The 23,082-nt window shown below is 39.8% G+C and overlaps 1 long non-coding RNA gene across 1 annotated transcript in view; it reads left to right on the top strand.

Annotated features, from left to right (window-relative positions):
- The window catches only part of LOC139757104 (uncharacterized), a 324,993-nt gene that overhangs the window by 68,765 nt on the left and 233,146 nt on the right, over nt 1–23,082 (top strand). Inside the window, exon 7 of the long non-coding RNA XR_011714503.1 lies at nt 2,569–2,658. This is a non-coding gene — a long non-coding RNA (uncharacterized lncRNA). The remainder of the gene's footprint in view (nt 1–2,568; nt 2,659–23,082) is intronic.

Genomic DNA, 23,082 nt, shown 5'->3' on the forward strand with positions numbered 1-23,082 from the left:
CCCTCGTGTTTAATTGGAGGATGTTGTCAATTCTCATAAATTTTCAGAGAAAAAGGGACCATACACTACGTTTTCCGTTACCACACCGTTGCCCACAACCTTCCAGGATTTAATCAACTAATCTCCCTTCAGTGTAGTTTTCCTAAGCCTACTTCAGTATTTTGCTTCAACTTTTCTTGACCATTTCCAATCGATACCTCTGCTTCTTCCATCATCCTGAACCATTCTCTTGCTTCTAGCTCTCTACTGTCACTTTCCTTCCATCCTTGTGTCATCATTCCTTATACAACCTCCTATTATCATCCTCACTCCAACTCCCGCCAACATCATTCCCGCCCCACTCCATCATTCCTATTCCAGCATTTTCCCCAGAAGCCTCTCTATCATTCCCTCACTCCCTTCCTCCTTTCCTTTATCATTATCTTCTCCCAAATCCATCTGTTTATCTGTTCTGTCCTAGAGATTCCAAATATACAATTTCTTTTTTTATGATTACATAACATAACCTCTCTGGTTTTGAAACAGATACTTGAACAAAAGTATACAAACTTGTATAAGAATTATATTGTATACTTTAACGTTATCTATTTAATGCAGAAATTAACAGAAAACGGAAAAAAGAAATATAGGGGTATGTGGCAGCTACTGCAGTACACACAACAGTTGGGATATTTGCAAAATTTCGCAGAATCGATAGAGCTTTGGTGAGTGTGTCTCCCCGTCCTGTCTCTGGCTTTGTCTTTGTATCTGTCTCTTTTCTTGTATCTCTGTTTGTGTCGCTATGCCCACACAGTCGTCTTAATGATTAATACACTGAGGTTTCACACACCAGACAAAAATGCAATATTTCTACAGAAACCGACTATTTCATCGCCCCAAAGTTGCTCATTTTAATCAGCTTCCGCGTAGAACACAGCATCAAAATTTGCAGCAGTCCCATTAAAGAGGTCCTAGAACATGGGAGAAATCTAGATTAAGTAAGAATTCAACTAAAGGCTATGAAGTTGTCATCCATTTTTGTAACTTCAAAACGGCTGCTGTGAGAATTTCTCCTGTGAGGTGAATGAGGGAGTTTCTTTTACTGTTTTTGTGTGTAGTATCAACAGACTGTTTCTAGACAGCCTGTGTTTTGCGATAAGATTTTTAGGTGAAGGTTTGACCTGGTGTGGTGTACAACAACGAGCACTGATCTTCGTTATCCTTGCAACGGAATAGTGCTGTACGTTGACCCTTGAGCACGACAGTGTGACCCTTGGGTGTGATGGCCTGGCCTTTGACGTGACGCTTAACGGTCAGGTCAAAGGCAAACCATTAAGGGTCAGGTCAAGGATCAGGTCACTGTGCCCAAGGATTGCACTTTTGTGTGTTATACCTTCGTTCTCAAGGGTCGTGCTCAAGGGGCTAATGTGTACTGTATAATATTTTACCGCCATGTTAAGACTTAGAGTGAGATGAAACCTTTATGGGAAACTTAGAATTGCCATTCATTTGTAAACTGAACAGAAACGTTTAAACTAATGACATTTTGTGCTGAAGTATTTATGTTAAACAAATTTAGAACACGTCCAGCGAACTGAACACCTCAGCATTCTACAATGATGCAATGAATGAAAGAAACAGGAAAAAGGACGGAAACAAGAAAACTGAAAAATCGCTGGAAGAGCTACAGTTTCTTGGGCCAATTAAAAGGCCGGGTTATTTGCTCACCAAACTAACACAGGTTGGGAGTGTGAAATTGGCGGCGCAGTAATGAAATACTGACTCAGATGACGACCTCAGATGACGACCCCAGGCGGAAGTTATGTCCCTCACTTATTTATCTTACGACCCGAGGGGCATTTGGCATGTCAACAAGTCAAGTGAGAGTTCCTCTACTTAACTCTGAAAGTTTTAAGTGCTTTGTGAGACCGTGTACTTTGGCGAAGGGTATATGTGCTATAAGACATGTATATATAAACGATATATATATATATATATATATATATATATATATATATATATATATATGTATATATATATATATATATATATATATATATATATATATATATATATATATATATATATATATAATCAAAGACAGACAGGCTCGCTAATACATATATCCATTAATTATCATTTACTGAATGAAATCATTTACCTTTCCCTTCCGTGGCAGAGCTGCAGCAGCCCTGGAGTATGATATATATTTTTACTAAACCCCAAACTGAGTTAGAGAGCATTTACCGACGAGCCTTGGCCCTTGTAAGTCTTCCATTGCGTGCTTTTAACCTTCTCTAAAGGTTGTGGTATTTATACTCCTCCACTCACTCACCTGTTGTTTGTTATTCTCAGACGTACATTTAAGTGTTTGTTCCTCCAGCAGGTACATTCAAGTGTTTGTTCCTGCCACAGGTACACTCAAGTGTTTGTTCTTCCCACAGGTACACTCAAGTGTTTGTTCTTCCCACAGGTACACTCAAGTGTTTGTTCTTCCCACAGGTACACTCAAGTGTTTGTTCTTCCCACAGGTACACTCAAGTGTTTGTTCTTCCCACAGGTACACTCAAGTGTTTGTTCTTTCCACAGGTACACTCAAGTGTTTGTTGACTGTGAAGATAGATTCAGTTGCTTCATCCTATCAGGCTTAGAGAGGGGCTGTGAGGTACCATCCTTAAGGTAAGTTTATGTATATTTATTTTTTACTCTTAAGAAATTTGTTGCCTTATAGGAGGAAGTAGATCGTTCTAGTGACATTTTCTTAGGTTGACTAAAGTTATTACTTTTTGGTAGGATGACTAGTACTTGGTACTTAGCGGTGGCCTAAATGGCTAGATTTTACCAGGTATGCAAACTTAGCTCTCTTACATAAACCTACATGAGTTTACATATTCTCTTGGTCTGCGATTGGTAACTAAGTTATTGATATCAAGATTTTGTTGTGTGAATTGAGCCAACCGTAACCCTTTTGGTTACAACTTCGTCCACTCATAACCATATTTGTCACAACTAAAGGCAATCATAATCCTCTTGGTCTCAGTGCAACCCACTCCAAGCTCTTCTGGTCTCAGCTTGAGGCTCATATAATTAAAGAATTACAACACCTATTTATAATACGTAGGCTCACCTCCCGCAATGCCACAGTCTCATCAACACCCGTTATGCACATCTGTAACATATCTCACTCTTATCATCTCACAGTCACCCTCACTTGCCATGATCCTACAACGTTGTCGTACAAATCACCATACCACCCACCCCAGCCCCCATGCACTTACCTTACAATATATATATATATCACTCCTTACCCTCGGGTCATGCGATTTCCATATTATAGACCATTGATTGAGGGACTTGACGGCCTGAGTGTGTCGCTAAGGAACTCGCAGTGGCCTGGCTGCGGTTGACGTAGGTCCTGCGTCGTAGGATTTTGTCTCTGGCTGACAGTAAGTTATCAGAAACGCGACGACCCATTGTTGGGCTGTAGGTATGCTGGTGCTCAGGCGTGGCGGTCGTCATTCCCTTGAGCACGACGACACGACCTTTGCGCACGAAAGGACGATCCTCGGGTGTCTTGGCTTACTCTTTGACCGAACCTAGAGAGATTACGTTCTAGGCCAGGCCATCATATCAGAATATTATACCATTTGTGCTCGAGGGTAGTTCCTTGGTGCTAAAAGGTCGTACCATTGTAATGAATAGGTCAAACCGTCGTGCTCAGGGGGTTAGAACTTTTGACACACTGATTGAGGTAGTGGTTAGCGTTCCTGACCATGACGAATTCAAGTGCCGCTCTGGGTCGAGCGCATAGGGTCGAATCCTGGTCTGTCCACAGTCAACCCAGCAGTTCATCCACCCCCTGAGGGGTGGTCGATAAAATGGGTACCTAGCTCTGGCTAGGATATATATATATATATATATATATATATATATATATATATATATATATATATATATATATTTTTTTTTTTTTTTTTTCCAAAAGAAGGAACAGAGAAGGGGACTAGGTGAGGGTATTCCCTCAAGGGTCCAGTCCTCTGTTCTTGACGCTACCTCGCTACGCGGGAAATGGCGAATAGTATGAATATATATATATATATATATATATATATATATATATATATATATATATATATATATATATATATATGTATATATATATATATATATATATATATATATATATATATATATATATATATATGTGTGTGTGTGTGTGTGTGTGTGTGTGTGTGTGTGTGTGTGTGTGTGTGTGTGTGTGTGTAGAGAGAGAGAGAGAGAGTGAGGGGAAGATGCAGATGGAGAGGAGAATGTATTATAGTGTTGGGGCTTTATGTAAATGAGGCACCAAAAACGTCTCCAGCAAACCTGCCACCAGCAAGCCATCACCAGACATCTGCATACTCTTTAATTTTCTCCTTCATTTCAAAGATACACCTTCCCCTGTCTAACCTCTTCTCCTTCTTTCTCTCTAACCACACTCCTGGAAAAATATAAAAAGAGTGGGGGACACTTATAGTGGAGGAGGAGACATACAGTGGACGGGACATACAGAGGGGCAGGGGAATCATATATGAAGGTGGACATATTGAGGGAGAGGAGGAACGTGTAGAGTTAGGAGGACTTGGAGGATAAGATGGATCGACGTTTGACGGTTTACTGTCAAGATGGAGAGGGAGGTCAGTATTTCGTCACGGAGGTGAGGAGTCCGAGAGGCGTGTGTGGGAGGATATTGGTGGTGGCTGGCTGATCAGGGGGTGTGGGAGAGGAGTGAGGGGAAAGACAGGAAAAGGAGGGGAGAGGGCAATAGAACAACTGTAGGAGGAGGTAAGTGTGACGGCTGACTTCCAGGAAGGTGACAGACGGAATTGAAGAGACGGGAGGGGAGTAGTGGAGAGAGAGAGAGAGAGAGAGAGAGAGAGAGAGAGAGAGAGAGAGAGAGAGAGAGAGAGAGAGGATGTAGTGTGATGTGAGGAAATGGAAAGGAAATCAGAGAGAAAATGATTTAGACGAGGAAACAAAAGGCCTTAACCCGTTAAACGTACTGGCACGGTCCTTAAGCACGACAATACGATCCTTAAGCATGGCGGTGCGACCCTTACATATAATGGTATGGTCTCTGACCTGAACCTTATCGTTGTGCTTAAGGGTCGTAGTGGGTTGTACCGTTATGCTCAAGGATCGTAACTTCATGCTTTGTTGTCGTTCCAACATTCTCCAGGGTCGTATCGTCATGTCCATGGGTTTGAAGTTTGACATATGTATTTCAAAGGCCCACATGTTAGAGGTCGCGACTTCTAAATACCCTCAGGAACCAGATCCTTAGATCGCACTGTAATAATTAGAGCCTTGAGACTTGACCTTATCATTAGCAGTGATGACGTGGAACAGACGCGGCACAGAACATAATGATCAGTCGCCGGAACACTTGCTTAGCGAGTCATGGGAACACCTGCACAGCAGTTATGTATGTGGTGTGAGCAAACAGCACCTGTTGGTCCTTACACCTGCAAAGTGTAGTTTATGATTATATCATCAGTGTGACAGATGTGTGGGGTGTGGATTGTTGTGCAATTCCTGCCACATTAGTAATGGCAACGAGGACGTAGACTGGTAATTGTGGTTCGTAGTGTTGGTGAGCGGTTGTTTTGGGAGGAAAATGAGGATTCTTGACAAGAGATTGAGCAGTTGTTATTTGTAGGGAAGATGAACGGAAATTTTTGGAGGTTATCTCACGTGCGACTCTCCTGCAAAACATACCTTGTCATAGATCACCAGATTTCTTTGTATCTTGCCTTTCCACTTACTCCCATGTTAACGGAGAGCTGTTCACTTCACAACAGAGAGACCCCCTGCTCAACAAGAAGTCCCTCATTCATTACTGAAATCCTCGTCTTTTATGAGGCCCACTGTCCACCGTTGAACACTTTGTTTACACTGGGCATATGTGTTCACCAAGGAGCTCTGTCGTTATCTTAGAGGTCATTGTTTTCCGTGAAGGACTGGTGTTTTCATGGAGCTCCTCAGGCAAGACTATGCATTCCATGAGCACGGCCCTTAAGCACGACAGGACGACCCGTGGGTACGACTGCTGGCCATAAGGTTCACGCTAAAGTTCAAGCCCCTGTCCTGTCGTGTTCAAGAGTCGCACTGTCGTGTCAAAGGGTCGTTTCGCTGTCTTAAGGGATTCAATATATATATATATATATATATATATATATATATATATATATATATATATATATATATATATATATATATATATTTATTTCGCTTTGTCGCTGTCTCCCGCATTTGCGAGGTAGCGCAAGGAAACAAGAAAGAAATGGCCCAACCCACCCCCATACACATGTATATACACACACGTCCACACACGCAAATATACATACCTATACATCTCAATGTACACATATATATACACACACAGACACATACATATATACCCATGCACACAATTCACACTGTCTGCCTTTATTCATTCCCATCGCCACCTCGCCACACATGGAATACCATCCCCCTCTCCCCTCATGTGTGCGAGGTAGCGCTAGGAAAAGATAACAAAGGCCCCATTCGTTTACACTCAGTCTCCAGCTGTCATGCAATAATGCCCGAAACCACAGCTCCCTTTCCACATCCAGGCCCCACATAACTTTCCATGGTTTACCCCAGACGCTTCACATGACCTGATTCAATCCACTGACAGCACGTCAACCCCGTTATACCACATCGATCCAATTCACTCTATTCCTTGCCCGCCTTTCACCCTCCTGCATGTTCAGGCCCCGATCACTCAAAATCTTTTTCACTCCCAACTTTCCACCTCCAATTTGGTCTCCCACTTCTCCTCGTTCCCTCCACCTCCGACACATATATCCTCTTGGTCAATCTTTCCTCACTCATTCTCTCCATGTGCCCAAACCATTTCAAAACACCCTCTTCTGCTCTCTCAACCACGCTCTTTTTATTTCCACACATCCCTCTTACCCTTACATTACTTACTCTATCAAACCACCTGACGCCACACATTGTCCTCAAACATCTCATTTCCAGCACATCCACCCTCCTGCGCACATATATATATATATATATATATATATATATATATATATATATATATGAGGATTGGCGGAATGCGTGCATAGTGCCATTGTACAAAGGCAAAGGGGATAAGAGTGAGTGCTCAAATTACAGAGGTATAAGTTTGTTGAGTATTCCTGGTAAATTATATGGGAGGGTATTGATTGAGAGGGTGAAGGCATGTACAGAGCATCAGATTGGGGAAGAGCAGTGCGGTTTCAGAAGTGGTAGAGGATGTGTGGATCAGGTGTTTGCTTTGAAGAATGTATGTGAGAAATACTTAGAAAAGCAAATGGATTTGTATGTAGCATTTATGGATCTGGAGAAGGCATATGATAGAGTTGATAGAGATGCTCTGTGGAAGGTATTAAGAATATATGGTGTGGGAGGCAAGTTGTTAGAAGCAGTGAAAAGTTTTTATCGAGGATGTAAGGCATGTGTACGTGTAGGAAGAGAGGAAAGTGATTGGTTCTCAGTGAATGTAGGTTTGCGGCAGGGGTGTGTGATGTCTCCATGGTTGTTTAATTTGTTTATGGATGGGGTTGTAAAGGAGGTAAATGCAAGAGTCCTGGAAAGAGGGGCAAGTATGAAGTCTGTTGGGGATGAGAGAGCTTGGGAAGTGAGTCAATTGTTGTTCGCTGATGATACAGCGCTGGTGGCTGATTCATGTGAGAAACTGCAGAAGCTGGTGACTGAGTTTGGTAAAGTGTGTGGAAGAAGAAAGTTGAGAGTAAATGTGAATAAGAGCAAGGTTATTAGGTACAGTAGGGGTGAGGGTCAAGTCAATTGGGAGGTGAGTTTGAATGGAGAAAAACTGGAGGAAGTGAAGTGTTTTAGATATCTGGGAGTGGATCTGTCAGCGGATGGAACCATGGAAGCGGAAGTGGATCATAGGGTGGGGGAGGGGGCGAAAATTTTGGGAGCCTTGAAAAATGTGTGGAAGTCGAGAACATTATCTCGGAAAGCAAAAATGGGTATGTTTGAGGGAATAGTGGTTCCAACAATGCTGTATGGTTGCGAGGCGTGGGCTATGGATAGAGATGTGCGCAGGAGGATGGATGTGCTGGAAATGAGATGTTTGAGGACAATGTGTGGTGTGAGGTGGTTTGATCGAGTAAGTAACGTAAGGGTAAGAGAGATGTGTGGAAATAAAAAGAGCGTGGTTGAGAGAGCAGAAGAGGGTGTTTTGAAATGGTTTGGGCACATGGAGAGAATGAGTGAGGAGAGATTGACCAAGAGGATATATGTGTCGGAGGTGGAGGGAACGAGGAGAAGAGGGAGACCAAATTGGAGGTGGAAAGATGGAGTGAAAAAGATTTTGTGTGATCGGGGCCTGAACATGCAGGAGGGTGAAAGGAGGGCAAGAAATAGAGTGAATTGGAGTCATGTGGTATACAGGGGTTGACGTGCTGTCAGTGGATTGAAGCAAGGCATGTGAAGCGTCTGGGGTAAACCATGGAAAGCTGTGTAGGTATGTATATTTGCGTGTGTGGACGTGTGTATGTACATGTGTATGGGGGGGGGGGTTGGGCCATTTCTTTCGTCTGTTTCCTTGCGCTACCTCGCAAACGCGGGAGACAGCGACAAAGTATAAAAAAAAAAAAAAAAAATATATATATATTTACGATGAACTCTCATGCCGGTTAGGCAGTTGTTCAGCATGAACAGATAAGCGTGAGGCTTTTATTCTTCACAACAAAGCCTCCTTGTTCACAAAGGTAGCCCCTTTTCACCAGAGCTCCTCGTTTGTCACAGTAGTTTACCATGGATTCTGTTCACAGTAACATTCTTGTTCATCCGCCGCGGCTGCGTCCTCTTCACAGTGCTGATTCGTCTGCAACTGTGTCTTCTGATTCAGTGGTCCTTCCTCTAGCTCATTATGGAGCTCCCTCGTTCACCATGGATATCGTTTGCTCAACCATACAGCCTTGGCTTTCACAAGAGAACCTCGTGGTCGCTCTTGGGATCCAGTTTAACAAATGGTTCTCTTGTTCATTGTGGAACATTCTTGTTTACTACTACCATCATCTTATTCAACTTGGAGACTTTCCCATAATCATGGAGCATGTGAGTCTGTCCCCACATCCTCCCTGCTCTAAAGCAGCAACATTTCGTCTCAAAAGCGCTCGTCATATCTTTACAGTCAGGAGAATTAAGGCCAGAATCCCTCCGACACAGAACCTCCAGCCAGCCAGACGTGGAGTTTATAACAACTTGGAATGGAACTAACATTCCAAGGAATTCCAGGATTCCACTTGAGAAGAGCGAAGAGAGTGAGATAAATCAGGCGTTTCCTTAATGTCTCCATATCTTGATCACAAGAACCTCTTCATTGTTATTCCACTTAGAGCTAATTTGCATATAGCCTCCTATACCTATAAACCTTCCGGAGCTATTTATGTCTCGCTCACATTAGCCACGACCTCGCTAGAGTGAGTCTTTGTGCTGGGCTTCGGCAGAGTGTGTGTGTGTGTGTGTGTGTGTGTGTGTGTGTTGTGTTGTGTGTGTGTGTGTGTGTTGTGTTGTGTGTGTGTGTGTGTGTGTGTGTGTGTGTGTGTGTGTGTGTGTGTGTGTGTGTTCATTCCCACTATATTTTGACAGAGAATGTAATAAACGAAAGTACTCACTGTTCTTATTTTCTCTTTCAAGTTGTGATTATGCATATATATATATATATATATATATATATATATATATATATATATATATATATATATATATATATTTCTTTCTTTCTTTCGTACTATTCGCCATTTCCCGCATTAGCGAGGTAGCATTATCAACAGAGGACTGGGCCTTAGAGGGAATATCGTCACCTGGCCCCCTTCTCTGTTCCTTCTTTTGGAAAATTAAAAAAAAAAAAAAACGAGAGGGGAGGATTTCCAGCCACCCGCTCCCTCCCCTTTTAGTCGCCTTCTACGACACGCAGGGAATACGTGGGAAGTATTCTTTCTCCCCTATCCCCAGGGATAATATATATATATATATATATATATATATATATATATATATATATATATATATATATATATATATATATATATATATTTATATATATATATATATATATATATATATATATATATATATATATATATATATATATTTATGTATATATATATTTTATATATATATATATATATATATATATATATATATATATATATATATATATATATATATATATATATATATATTTTATTTATATATATATATATATATATATATATATATATATATATATATATATATATATATATATATATATATATATATATATCATCTTTTGCTCGAGCTGTAAAGAGAGACGTACTACAGTTGTTACCAACATTTAAAAAAAAAGATTGTGGTATACCTTTGTAATGCTCAATTGGGTATACCCTTGAGTACGAAGACATAGAGCCTTTGAGCATGATAACTCTTGGTCTCAGTGAGTTTAGTCGTCACTCTTAAGAATAAGTCATCGTAAACATGAAGTAGTCATCGTTCGTAAGGGATGAAATTAACAAAAGTATTTCTGTAAAGAAGTTACTAAAAAAGAGAAAACTCCGCTTTTCTAAACCTTATGTTGATATCAGACGGAGATCTATACTAGTCTATGCCCGTTACCATTAAGATTTCCATGAAAAGCAACAGAGATACAGATATGGACCAGTGAATCGAAATGGAGCAGTAAATGTTGGTAATTTCCTTTGTAACAGCAGTTTCCTCTCATGCAGGAATTGCAGACCATTTGTTTATATCGTAAGACTGATACACAGAACATTTGACGCACATATGTTGTCCTTAATCATGACTGTGGATGTTTATGTCGTACATTCTTGCCGATGGTTCTCGTCACAACAAACTTGAGACTATTTTACTGAAAAAAATCGATACTTGCCTTTAAAAGCTAATCGTTATTAGAATGAATATTGTTTGCAGTCACTGATGTTCAAGGACATGGGAATATAGAGTTTATATTAGCATGACATATATATATATATATATATATATATATATATATATATATATATATATACAAAATGTTACGTTTGATTTTTTGGGGATCGAACGGAATGGTCTTCAGTTCTGAAAAACTGGCACATCTTTAAAAAGAAATAAAAATATTTTGAAGAAAATTATCGCTTTTTCCCTCCTGGTACATGACGACCCATTGAACACCGTAAGCATTTTCTTATTTGCATATCTCCCGGGATTCGATAAAAGGAATTTGATATCTTGGCGATTACTCTGTGATGGTGTTCTTTCATCATTCTCTATCTCTCCTTCAGGGAATTTATAGCGTACTCAACTAGATGCTAAAACCTTTATACCAGACGAATAAAAGGCTCCTTCAAGACCTCTCCCCTCTCAGCAATTTTTATTTATGTTGCTCGATAAACAAAGCAGACGTTTAGTTCGATGTTGGATGAGAAGTGCTGCTGTAGGCATGGTTTATCATGGATTACTTCTTTATGGCTGCTCCATCTACAGCTGAGGAGTTGATAAGGCTTTTGCGTCGACCAACGGCCCAGTTTTCCATGGTTAGGGCTGGCCTCTTTTATAGGGTATTTAACCGTCTCTCTGATGACTTCTATTTCGGAGGAGAAAATTTCTGTTTTATTTGAACTGATCTGACGATGTTTGGTGTGGACCGCAGCGGTGATATACTCACCCAGTAGTTACCACATCTTGTCTCTCAGTATTTTCAACAAGAAAGATCAACTTGTCCTGTAGTAACACGTATCGTTTTGTTTCCTCTTATTGATGATCTCTGCCTGAACTCTCTCTCATCTGCTTCAATCAACTATCAGCTTCAGAACACCTGACATCGGTAGGATTCTTAAATTGCTTATACACATGGACACCGTAGTGCTTATGGTATTGTATCATCTCTACATGTCAGAACTAAATATTTATCATTTTCTCTTATCTTTACCGATAAGATCCCAAGATCACTGGAACACCTGCTGGCTTTATGACATTTTAGGCACCAGACCTGCCGACCTTAAAACGTAGTCTTAGGGTTCAGTGCCTGTGACTGTGAGACGAGCTTGAAGCAGCAACTGTTAAGAGTTCCAATAACATCCTTTCTCAAGATCTCTGAATGACATGCATTTTGCTATCCCTTACGTATGATCGATCACTTGGCTCGTCATATACATCTGAACTAGTTATTCTTTTCGGCGTATATAACACAATCGGTCAGTTAACCTTTTGTTCTTCCCTACCACCAGAACAAATGGTGAAGGAAAAACCAATTTATGATAAAAATAACAGTAGTAACAGTGATTATGATAATGATAATAGTGATAATAGTCATGATAATATCAATAATATTGATAGAGATAATGATTGTAATAATGATAATGATGAGGAAAATAATGTAATGATAATAATAATAATAATAATAATAATAATAATAATAATGACAATAATAATAACAATAATAGTAATGATAATAATAGTAACGATAATGATAATGATAATAATAGTAATAATGATAATAATGGTAATTATAATGATAATGATAATGATAATATGATAATAACAATAATACAGAAACTAAACAAAGATATATTAATTATCCAGAACATGTTACCTTCTCGATCGTCTTCCTGTCCTATGTTAACTCTTCTTTCCCCCAGTGCTCGATCTTCACCTTCATCTTTCTCTTCCTCCATCTCCTCATCCTACCTCTCTTCTCCATGCTTCTTCCCCCGCAAGTCTTCCTCCTCCTGCTACAAGCTACGGGAGCCTCCTGGTAGTCAATTTAAGCAACGCGTCCTCACCACTGCCTCAAATCCGGGCATTCAAAACCCAAGATCTGGGACTCCCCAACTCTGCATCTTTTTCAGGCGTTTTACATAGAAAGTGCTGCCATGAATATTTATCCAATGACGCGGATTCAGAGGCATTACTGCAGCTTCCCGGACCGTTATGGAGGAGAAATGACCGTTACAGTAGAGAAATGACCGATCCTTTACTGAAATGACCGGAGGCGAGCGAACCGACTTTGTATTTATGGTGCTTTAAATGGGAAATGAGAGGCAGCCCGCTTGGCCAGGGGACGGGGGAACACTGGTGGGTTCTCTCTCTCTCTCTCTCTCTCTCTCTCTCTCTCTCTCTCTCTCTCTCTCTCTCTCTCTCTCTCTCTACATTCTGCCTTCCACAACCTCTACCTTTTTCCTCTCTTTTCTTCTCTACTTTACTTACCTTTAATTTTCTTCCTGTCTCTGTCAGAAGTAAGACCAAACAAAACAATCTATTTGGTGTAGATGAGATTATTGACTTTACTGTAAATTCCAAGACTGGAAAGATAATACTGCTTATTGTGTGTGTTTGTCATTATTTTAGGCAGATAGAAAATATTATATCATAGGTTTATAATAGTTACACACACACACACACACACACACACACACACACACACACACACACACACACACACATACGTTTTTTTGTCGAGGCCAAACTTTAAAAGGGGACATAAAAATATTGGCTAAAGATATAGAAAAGTAAAGAAAGAGGAGGAATAACATCCTGAGTTGTGGGGAAGTGGAAAACCTGCGTTTTGAATAGAGGCAGCTGGTAGCTGGTAGCTACTGAGGAAGACATACGAAGGCACAGTGTTCTGTCTGGCATCTGTCTTGATGTTTCGGCTATTTTCATGTACCTCAACACTGTGAGAGGCTTGGATTCTTTTATGCTTTTATTTCTTCTACATCTTTGTTCCATCATGTAGAGAATGCTCAGGGGAAACACGTTTCCTGGAGCTGATGATACCGTTGTCACCATTGGTCGTTGTTCATGAAAGGACAAATTACAGTCTTGATGATCTGTAATGATGTTGTCTGTTGCAGGACAGTACGTGGGAAAACCAGATAACAGAGGACCTTATGGTTTATGACGAGGTTATCTGCTGGAGGACAGTAATAGCATCCTAAATTCCTAATCTTTGAGGATGGAGTTATAACAGTGGAGGAGAAGGCTCCTGTTGTCTTCACATTGCACTGCATCTTGAAAAGGTTCTCCGCTGTGATGTAAATACAGTATAAGTCCTGTTTTTAAACCGTCGAACAAAATCTTAGAAGAGAGTGAAGCTGAACGTTATCCTGCTGTGCCATTTAGTGTTAAGTTCGTTTGAATAATTGGTGATTGTATTGAATATAGAAAGTAAGATAAAACTTATCTTAGTCTTCACAACCCCTTTTTGTTCTAAGATTTCCAAGGGAAAATAGACAAAGGAATATCTAGAACAAATCCTGATTGTAAATACGTCCAACAAAGAATTTAAGATCAGTAAGGTTGGTTGTGTTTATATACTGACTTCCCTTACATTGTATTTAATCTTATTTGATATAAGAACTGGAATGCATCGAAACAGATCTGTATCTTCATCATCTAGTTATCTACCTCAACACCTCCATCTTTCCATCAGTGACTTAATATTCTATGATCCCAGCGACTGATGGTGAATGACATTATCATTAAAACTTCAGAGTCTGCATTCTTTATATCGTCAGCAGTGAATATTGCCAGGTCTTGTCATGAGCGGTATATCGTCTGTGTTTTTCTAACTTCATGATATGATCCAAATATCATCTGAAAATCGCCAGCACCTGACGTAAGGGATATGGTCTAACCTTAAAGACTAAGATCAAAGGCCAGGACATCATTCACCAGGCTCGTACTGTCGTGCTCATGCATCGTACAGCCATATTTAAAGGTCGAACCATCGTACTTAAGGCTCGTACCAGCGTGCGCAAGGGTCGTACCGTCGTGTGTTAGTTGCAGTGCCTTCGTGTTTGAGGGTCGTACTGTTGTGCTCATGTGTCGTCCTGTCGTCCATGGTGAGGTTGATCCTACATAACTCTACATACTGGAACTATTTTCTTCGATAAAACGAATTTCCTTCACCAGAACTCGAGTGCAAAAGTTACGGTAATCGGATTAGCGGAATGAAGAGAGATCCGATGGAAAATGATCCGCTGTGCCGACCATGAGAACGGAAGCTTTAAAATTATGAAGTACGTAGCTCACTGCACCAATGGAAAACTGAAGCTACTTTCTAGCCACACTGAACGAAAACCTTTCCTAACTTTGCAACATTGACCAATTAGAAAAGAATTAATGAAGGAAATAGAAATGATCATTATCTTATAAATTTACTACGTTTAGCATCATTTTTCGTATTTTTTATCTAAAATAATGATTTTTATGTGGCATTAAGTTGACAGAATACTTCTACAAGAGAATCCTACGTGTGAGGACTGAGACCACCCTAAAAGCAAGTAGCATACTGAAAATTATCTTTTTCCCAACCCAGCCCTCGAGTCTGTATTTCTTGGACTTTATTTCACCTGTCATTATCCTCGTCTGCATATTAGGAGATATTACTGTGTGCCTCCAGTTGATAATGTTTTCCTTTCTCTATATTAGCAGATTCCATGCGTTTTCCATACAATCTCAGATATGGAATTAGATTTTTTGTCGATGATATATAGCGACTGAGATCAAACGTTCATCAAAGTTAGGGTGATATAGCAGTGGACTGCAAGGCCAAAAATTGGTTCTTACAAAGTTGAATATATTCTGTTAAATCCTTGATATATTCATAAAATCAAAACTAAGGAGTTATGTGTCATCCGAAAATCTAATAACATCTGAATATCTTAAAAATAACTCCCATGATTATAGATCTTATTCTTCATTTGAGGCATAAAAAGACTACAGTGAGGTCAACCCTGATCACGTTTTCTAAAACATGAGCATATATTTTATTTTCTCCAACTCTGAACTTGTCTGTTTCCAAGAACAACTCGCCAAGCTTTCTCAGCAGCCGCACAGCTCTGCATATACCCATCTTCCTCTTGCTCATTTTATTTTACGACCGAAACATGGAGCGTAATGTGCAAATATTCCCTGCTATAAATTGCCCACGAAGCTGCGGAACTAAATTTGAAGTCCCTTTGGCTTGAAGAAGTTGTGGCGTGGTACAATTTATCAAGCAGAAGCTGTGCTCTGATGTTTGCCAACATTGTTCTGTTTTGCTACTTTTTTCATTTTCCTGGAAGCTGTTTTGCTTTTATGATATTGTCATTGTTGTTAAACGCATCAAGTGCCATAGATTCATAAATCACTGATGATTACCATCACTTTGTTTACGTGTATCTTAAATACACTGACAGTCTTTGCAGTGACGATTGTCCCATGATATGATAACTTTACTCTTGAGGTTTTAGGATGGAGATATGCAAATTCCGTACTTGTATTCGATTTCTAGAAAAAGGATAATTTACAGAAGGAAAATATGTACTTTAGTCACGTGCCATTTAATTTTAGATGACATAAGTCTTCATACATTCATGGTATTGATTCATCATGAATTTTGGGCCCGAACGCAGAAAACGAAATAGGGATTGTGGCCTGGTCACCTTTGATGTTAATAGTAATGGTCACTTTGGGAGCACTAGATTAGACCGTCTCACCTTTCACCCTTAACGTTAATAATGTAGACTTTGATAGTCGATTGAAAGGTAATCCTTAATATTCAGTAGAGCCTAAAAGAGGTAGTAGCTATATCAAAACGTTCTTAAAACATCTGTTTTTAAAGGGAATCCTGGATAAAGATGTTCACACAGATGAAGAGGCGGATTATCGACAGTTTTGTCTTTTGAATCTCTATTCTTTGTTTCTGTTCGTTGTTTCATTACTTTCGCGTAGATCCCAAGGTTTTTTAAATCATTTTTAAAGGTTCATTGCCCTAGATATGAAGAAAGAGTTAGAAAAAAAGCTACATTTTGAAATAACAATACATTATTCTTTTCCTTACCACGTTTTCCTTTCACGCGAGAAAAGCCGTGATTGGGGCATCTTGTACCCGTGCTATGTCGGTTACGATAAAAAGGATAAAAAGCAAAAGAAAATCAAAATTGCGGACTCGCTGTTACCTTTCCCTGTAGTTTCTCGATCTTGACAGCTTTATATAACCTGCCTTTACGGAGTACTGAGAATGTGTTGCCTTGCTTACATACGGGAAGGCTTTGGTATTATGGTGGTGGTGATGAAGGTGAAATCGTCCAGCAGTCAGATGTGAAGACCAGCTTGGGTAATAGAGAGCCATCGTTGCATTGTGTTGTACCCAACGATTCTTTGCCCTAACAATAGATACTTTAGTAATTCAGGGTAAGAGACCTCCTTCTTGGTCTCACAGTTCTGTAGGGCTGACTCGTAGTCTGTCCTCCAGCAGATAATATCATCATAGATCATCAGGTCTTGTGTTACCTGGCTTACCCATTTATTGCCATGTCCTGTCCTTCAGCAGGTAACCACGTCATAGACCACCAGATCTTCTGTTATCTATCTTTTCCATGCACCATCCTACAGCAGATAACATTGTTATAGATCATGTGTTCTGTTATCTGGCTTTTGCATGTACTCCCATGTAGTGTCCTACTGTAGATAACCTTGTCGTAGACCATCATTTTTCATAGCTTAAGTGCCTTTGATAGCAAGTAGTAGTAATAGTAGTAGTAAAGGTAGTAGTAGTAATAGTAGTATTAACGGTAGTAGTAGTAGCAGTAATAACGTAGCAGTAGTGGAAGTTCGTGTTAGGACTAGTTTAGAAAATAAGAATCTAGCGGGCATGGGACTAAGGCTGGCGCTGTTGGACCTAAATAACCGGCCGGTCTGGTGTGAAGCCGGGCATTACCAGTGTGGACGAGAGAGAGAGCCCCTCCCATGCCATCCCACCATCGGGTTTACTGCACCGCTGGGATAGGAGGGGAGAGTCGTGCGGGACGGATAGGAAGACGGGGAGAGGGAGGAGGTAAAGGAACTGGAGGAAGTGAAGAAAAGGGGTGAGTACAGCAGAGGGAAAGGGAGGATGAATAGAAAGAGTTAAAGATGTATTCACAAGGAAAAACCCAGAGAGAGAGAGAGAGAGAGAGAGAGAGAGAGAGAGAGAGAGAGAGAGAGAGAGACTAGGAGGAAGAGAGAATAAGCATCAACGGTATAACACAGATATGCATTCATCATATGCTATATATATATATATATATATATATATATATATATATATATATATATATATATATATATATATATATATATATATATATATATGCAGTAAACATAAAACAGAGTGACACGTACGCCATGTTCCTCCTTCAGGCCAGCACGAGCTAGCGACACGTTAGCCCAGCTCTCGTCCACCACTGAATATGTAACAAGCTCTAAATCCTTTATAAATGAATTTAGGGGCTCCAAGTCCCCAGTGGTCACTGCGCACAGAATTTATTTGTTTTTATGTGCAGGACATCTGCATATTGAGATTTATGCAAATATCATTTCGTCCAGAGAGTGCCGGGTTTTAGGAAATACTTACGCTTGAACAAATACAAATCTCAGGGTTTCATACAGCAGGGAATTAATGGAGCTCCTGCTGAGTCACTGCATCCTCTCGTTTTTCAAAATGTTATAAGATAAGAAATCTTATACACGTATTCCAGGAAATTGTTAGTTATAGTCTCATTTCTTGTTTATCGTAAGATTAATAATCTTCCTTAAAGATTTGTTTAAGGCAGGTATAAAGAACGTGGTTTTATAGTATGATCTAAGAATTTCGCTGAAATTCGACGAAACTGGATAACAAAAAGATGGGAAGGTTTGTGTTGCGCTAAGTGCTCCGTCTGGTCTGCTTGCTCAACGATCTGTGCCACAGTATGCTCCACAGGACTTGGGAGAACGTTTCTCTACTCCCCTGAAACACGCCGGGCGAACCTTGAACATGATAGTGATAACTCTAAGCACCAAGACCACACCACTATACCAGAGAGTTGCGACGATCCTTGAGCACCATGGTAGAACCTCTGGATATGATAACCTGATCTTTGACCACACTCTTACAAGGAGGCAGCTGTGGAAACATTCTCTATTGATGCGGTAGCACGTCTTAAGAGACAAAGAAACTCTTAATGTTTGTACAACCTATCATAGTAGTCACGATTTAAGTATGTGGCTTAGCCTCTCACTTGCAAGTTTACGGGTTGGGTGACTCATGCGCAGGTCGAGAGTAGGAAGGATATTGGTTGAGATGAAACGAGAGAGGGTTGTGGGATTGGATGCTTAGTGAATGATAAATAATATATCATCTACAGAGTTAGTAGAGGCCATAGGAAGTTTGAGATTCGTAAATTGGTGGCTGCAGTACTAGCCTGGTTTTTGAGACTGTCTGTAGCTTTTGAACATTACCTTGGGTGATCCCGCAGTATACATGTATATATGTATATATGATGTGTTATCCTGTGGAAGGCTAAATACTTGCCTTCCCCACCTATTTTGAATCTTAATTCCATCCGACGTACGACCGTATAAAACTCCGTTCCTCAGGCATGTACGAGTTTCGCTTTTTCGTTTGCATTCACTGATTCAACACATTATAAAAAATTTCCACACTGAACACTCACTCCTTGATTGTCCTGTGTTCACCCCACAGAGACATACACACATACTACACGTCTTGTCCTGTGGTTCAGCCCAGTGGACACAGCCGGCATCTTGAACTCTGTGAGAGCCCATAGAAGGGGCTCCTAGGGTAAGAAGGCAAAGGTGAGGTACCCAAGTGTTGAATAACTAGAAATCAGTCAACTTACTTTCCTGAATCAGAGACTACCACACTACAATTTATCACAAACTATTTGTAAGCATTGTACTTTTTTTTTACTTGTATTCTGCCATTTACGTCTAGCTACAGAGAAATGAGAAAGTACAAAAAGAACTAGCCATTAACGGCACGTTTAGCAGTTCATACTGATCTTTCCGTCCGGATAATGATGACGATCAATACACCATTTGTCACAGGGTAAATAATTATGAACTGCGATACTATCCACGTTATGGAATCTGCAACACTACCCTCACTAACCAAATCCTGAATATCGAGTCTGAGGGAAAGGAATACACTATGCATGCCAAATCTCCCTCTATAAAAGAATTTGGGCAACTGAATCCCCCTATGATCCATTCATTCATCCCCACAGCCCATATATTTGAGGCAGAACGGTCAGCAGTCACGCGATATGTGAAATTTAAGGCAATAAAATTCATAAAATAGCCTCACTGCTGACCATACCGCGGGGTCCAGCTTAAGCCTTGGGAAATGCCGTGCTGAGTTCCATTTGCCTCTAGTTAAGCTATTTTTCATATCTTTATGTCATACATCTAGACATACTTTCCACCTAGTTTTAGGACTACAGATATTACTGCTTCTGTTCTGTAGGCTGGTAATAAAAGTATCAGAGAAGATCGTCTAGTGTAGAAGGCAAATATTACTGAAAAAGCGTAACAAACGAAATGGCACGGAGGGTCAGTTTACAATTTGGTAACGGTCCGTATGGGACATTAGGCGCTTTTTCCCGGAGACTACAAACAAATTTCGGTAGAGGCTGGGTCGTTTATCAAGTCGTCCATCGACTCCATGTTCTATATAATTCCACCGTCTTCCTTATTACGTAGAAACGTGTCACCTTAACTGTGTATATGTGTTCGTGTTCGTATGTGTTCGTATTCGTGTTGATTTTGTGTTATTGGTACACCAGGTTGTTGATTGGGAACGACGAGCAGCCTAGATGAACCCTTAGGTACAAGGACTCGCCTGTGACCTAACCCGAAAGGTTCATGATAAAGGCTAAACAATGTTACCCAGAGGATGTCGTACGGTCGTGCTACAGAGGTCAACCATATCAGACAACAGTATATATCGTGACAACATACGGCTAATGAGCAGTGAACACCAGAAGCACTCGCTCAGTGTACAGAAGACTTGACAACGATCAGATTTGATTTGCTTCTGAAGTTCTGTCTTCTCATCTCTGTCCACGTTGATTTCTTCACGCCATTCATATGTACGGGTCAGGACGGCCTGGAAGAAATATGGCATTCTTCGCCTCGCATGTTTGCCACTACTTTGATGATGAAAAAAAAGCGAAAGCTACGGCAGGTAATTTTACTTTTTGTGTCGTACCTCACTGAAATCAGGCCTTCAAGTTTCTATATTTCATCCGTATGGCCATCTATATTTCATCTATATTGGACCGGTGCCTTCGGGCACACGACAGTAAAAATGTAAAGAAAAATTGATCTGTCTCACGGCGCGACGAGTGGTGCTCGATGAAGAGGTGGAAGGAAAAAAATGGCCCAAGTTGTTGCCACGTGATGTAAACGAAGAATAAAGTCTAAGGTCAAACAGCGGTTGACTTCCTCACCTGCCAGTGTCTTGCACGACTAATTCCGAAAGTTTGATATTTGATGTTAGATATTATCTTGTAAATGTTCCTTGACTGAACCTAGTTATTTGTGAATACTGATAAAATACATAATTATTTAGTACGGGTAATAGCTATTGGTTGGTAGAAGTTTGGGGGAATGATTTATACATTTAATTTTTTTTTTCCTGAATATTTCGTGCGACGGACGAACTTAAGAATTTGATATATGCTAAGGTTTATCAGAAAATGAATGCACATTCATGTGCAAGTCCTAGCAACATATGCATATCCATACAAAAAAGGATATAAATGAATATATATATATATATATCCTCAGTGTTGAAAAATGAGAACAATAAGAACATAGCGCTTGCATTTGTAATATTTATTTTTACCCCTCAAAGTACACACACGTACGTAGGAACAAGCATTTATACGATTTACTATGCATTTGATGAACACAAAATACACGAACTTGAAAGAAAACAGAAAATGAACAGTGCGAAAAAACTAAAGGAATACTGAGGAGGTTGTGAAGAAGGGCAGTATTTCTCCCTTACGGATATCAGTTTGAGCTGCGAGTAATAACAGCAAGACGTATGATCCGACACACTAAAACGCACACCAGTTACAAGAACGCGACGAGTTTCAGTTTTTATACCCTATATGTTACCAGAGTAAGGCCGTCTTGTTTCGATATTTCTTGTATATTGGGGACATATATGACCATTCCGGCTCAGGGAAGATGGAGGGAGAGGAGAGAGAGAGAGAGAGAGAGGAGAAAGAGAGATCTAGAGAGAGGGAGAGCGAGGGAAAAGACGGAGGGATCGAGGGAGGTAGGGGAGAAGGAGGAAGTATTTGAAGCATTTCCTCATCAAGAACATCATCAAATGAATCTGATTTACTTTCTCTTGTTAACACGTGACCACAAACAACAGTTATCTTGCTGAAGAAGTTGGTCTACATATCATCACACAAAGGCAACAACTGTCTTTCTTTATGATGTCATAAAGATTATCTCTGTTTCTTTAAGTAATTTTTACTATATATATATATATATATATATATATATATATATATATATATATATATATATATATATATATATATATATATTATAAAGAACTAATCTAATTGTCAAAGGTTTATTCATTTATGCTTCTGGTGTTTTTGTCGTTCCTTATTTTAGCTACATATTGACTGAAACACTGCCACTATATATATACAGTTAGGCTAGTGGCAGTACACTGGTGTAGTGAATACAGACTTTTATTCTCTCGGTCCACACACGGTTGCTTGGGATCGATGTTAAGTGGTCATTACCCACAATGGGCTGGTCCTACGAGCGCCTTTAATATTAGGCTTTGAAAAGTAAGTCTGAAATATCGCATGTATCTGGATAATACCTCCTAAGGCGAAAAAATAATTATTTATATATATATATATATATATATATATATATATATATATATATATATATATATATATATATATATATAATTTCTTTTTTTCATACATACATATTCAGTATTCCCGCATGAGCTATGTACTGCGCAGAACAATTGAATCCGTCATAAAGAATAAAAGATCCACATTTGGCTCTTTCCTCTGTTCCTTCTTTAGGAAAGTATTTTCTGAGAGATACATTAGAAGTCTGGCTACAAATCCACAACAGATTTTGATAAATGAATTTTACTCAATACGTCGTCCACCAATGTAGACACGTTGCACCCCTGGATTGCTGAACCAAACTTACATAATGAACCCAGTGAGT

The sequence above is a fragment of the Panulirus ornatus genome, chromosome 24 (genome assembly GCF_036320965.1).
Source record: "Panulirus ornatus isolate Po-2019 chromosome 24, ASM3632096v1, whole genome shotgun sequence".
Taxonomy (NCBI): domain Eukaryota; kingdom Metazoa; phylum Arthropoda; class Malacostraca; order Decapoda; family Palinuridae; genus Panulirus; species Panulirus ornatus.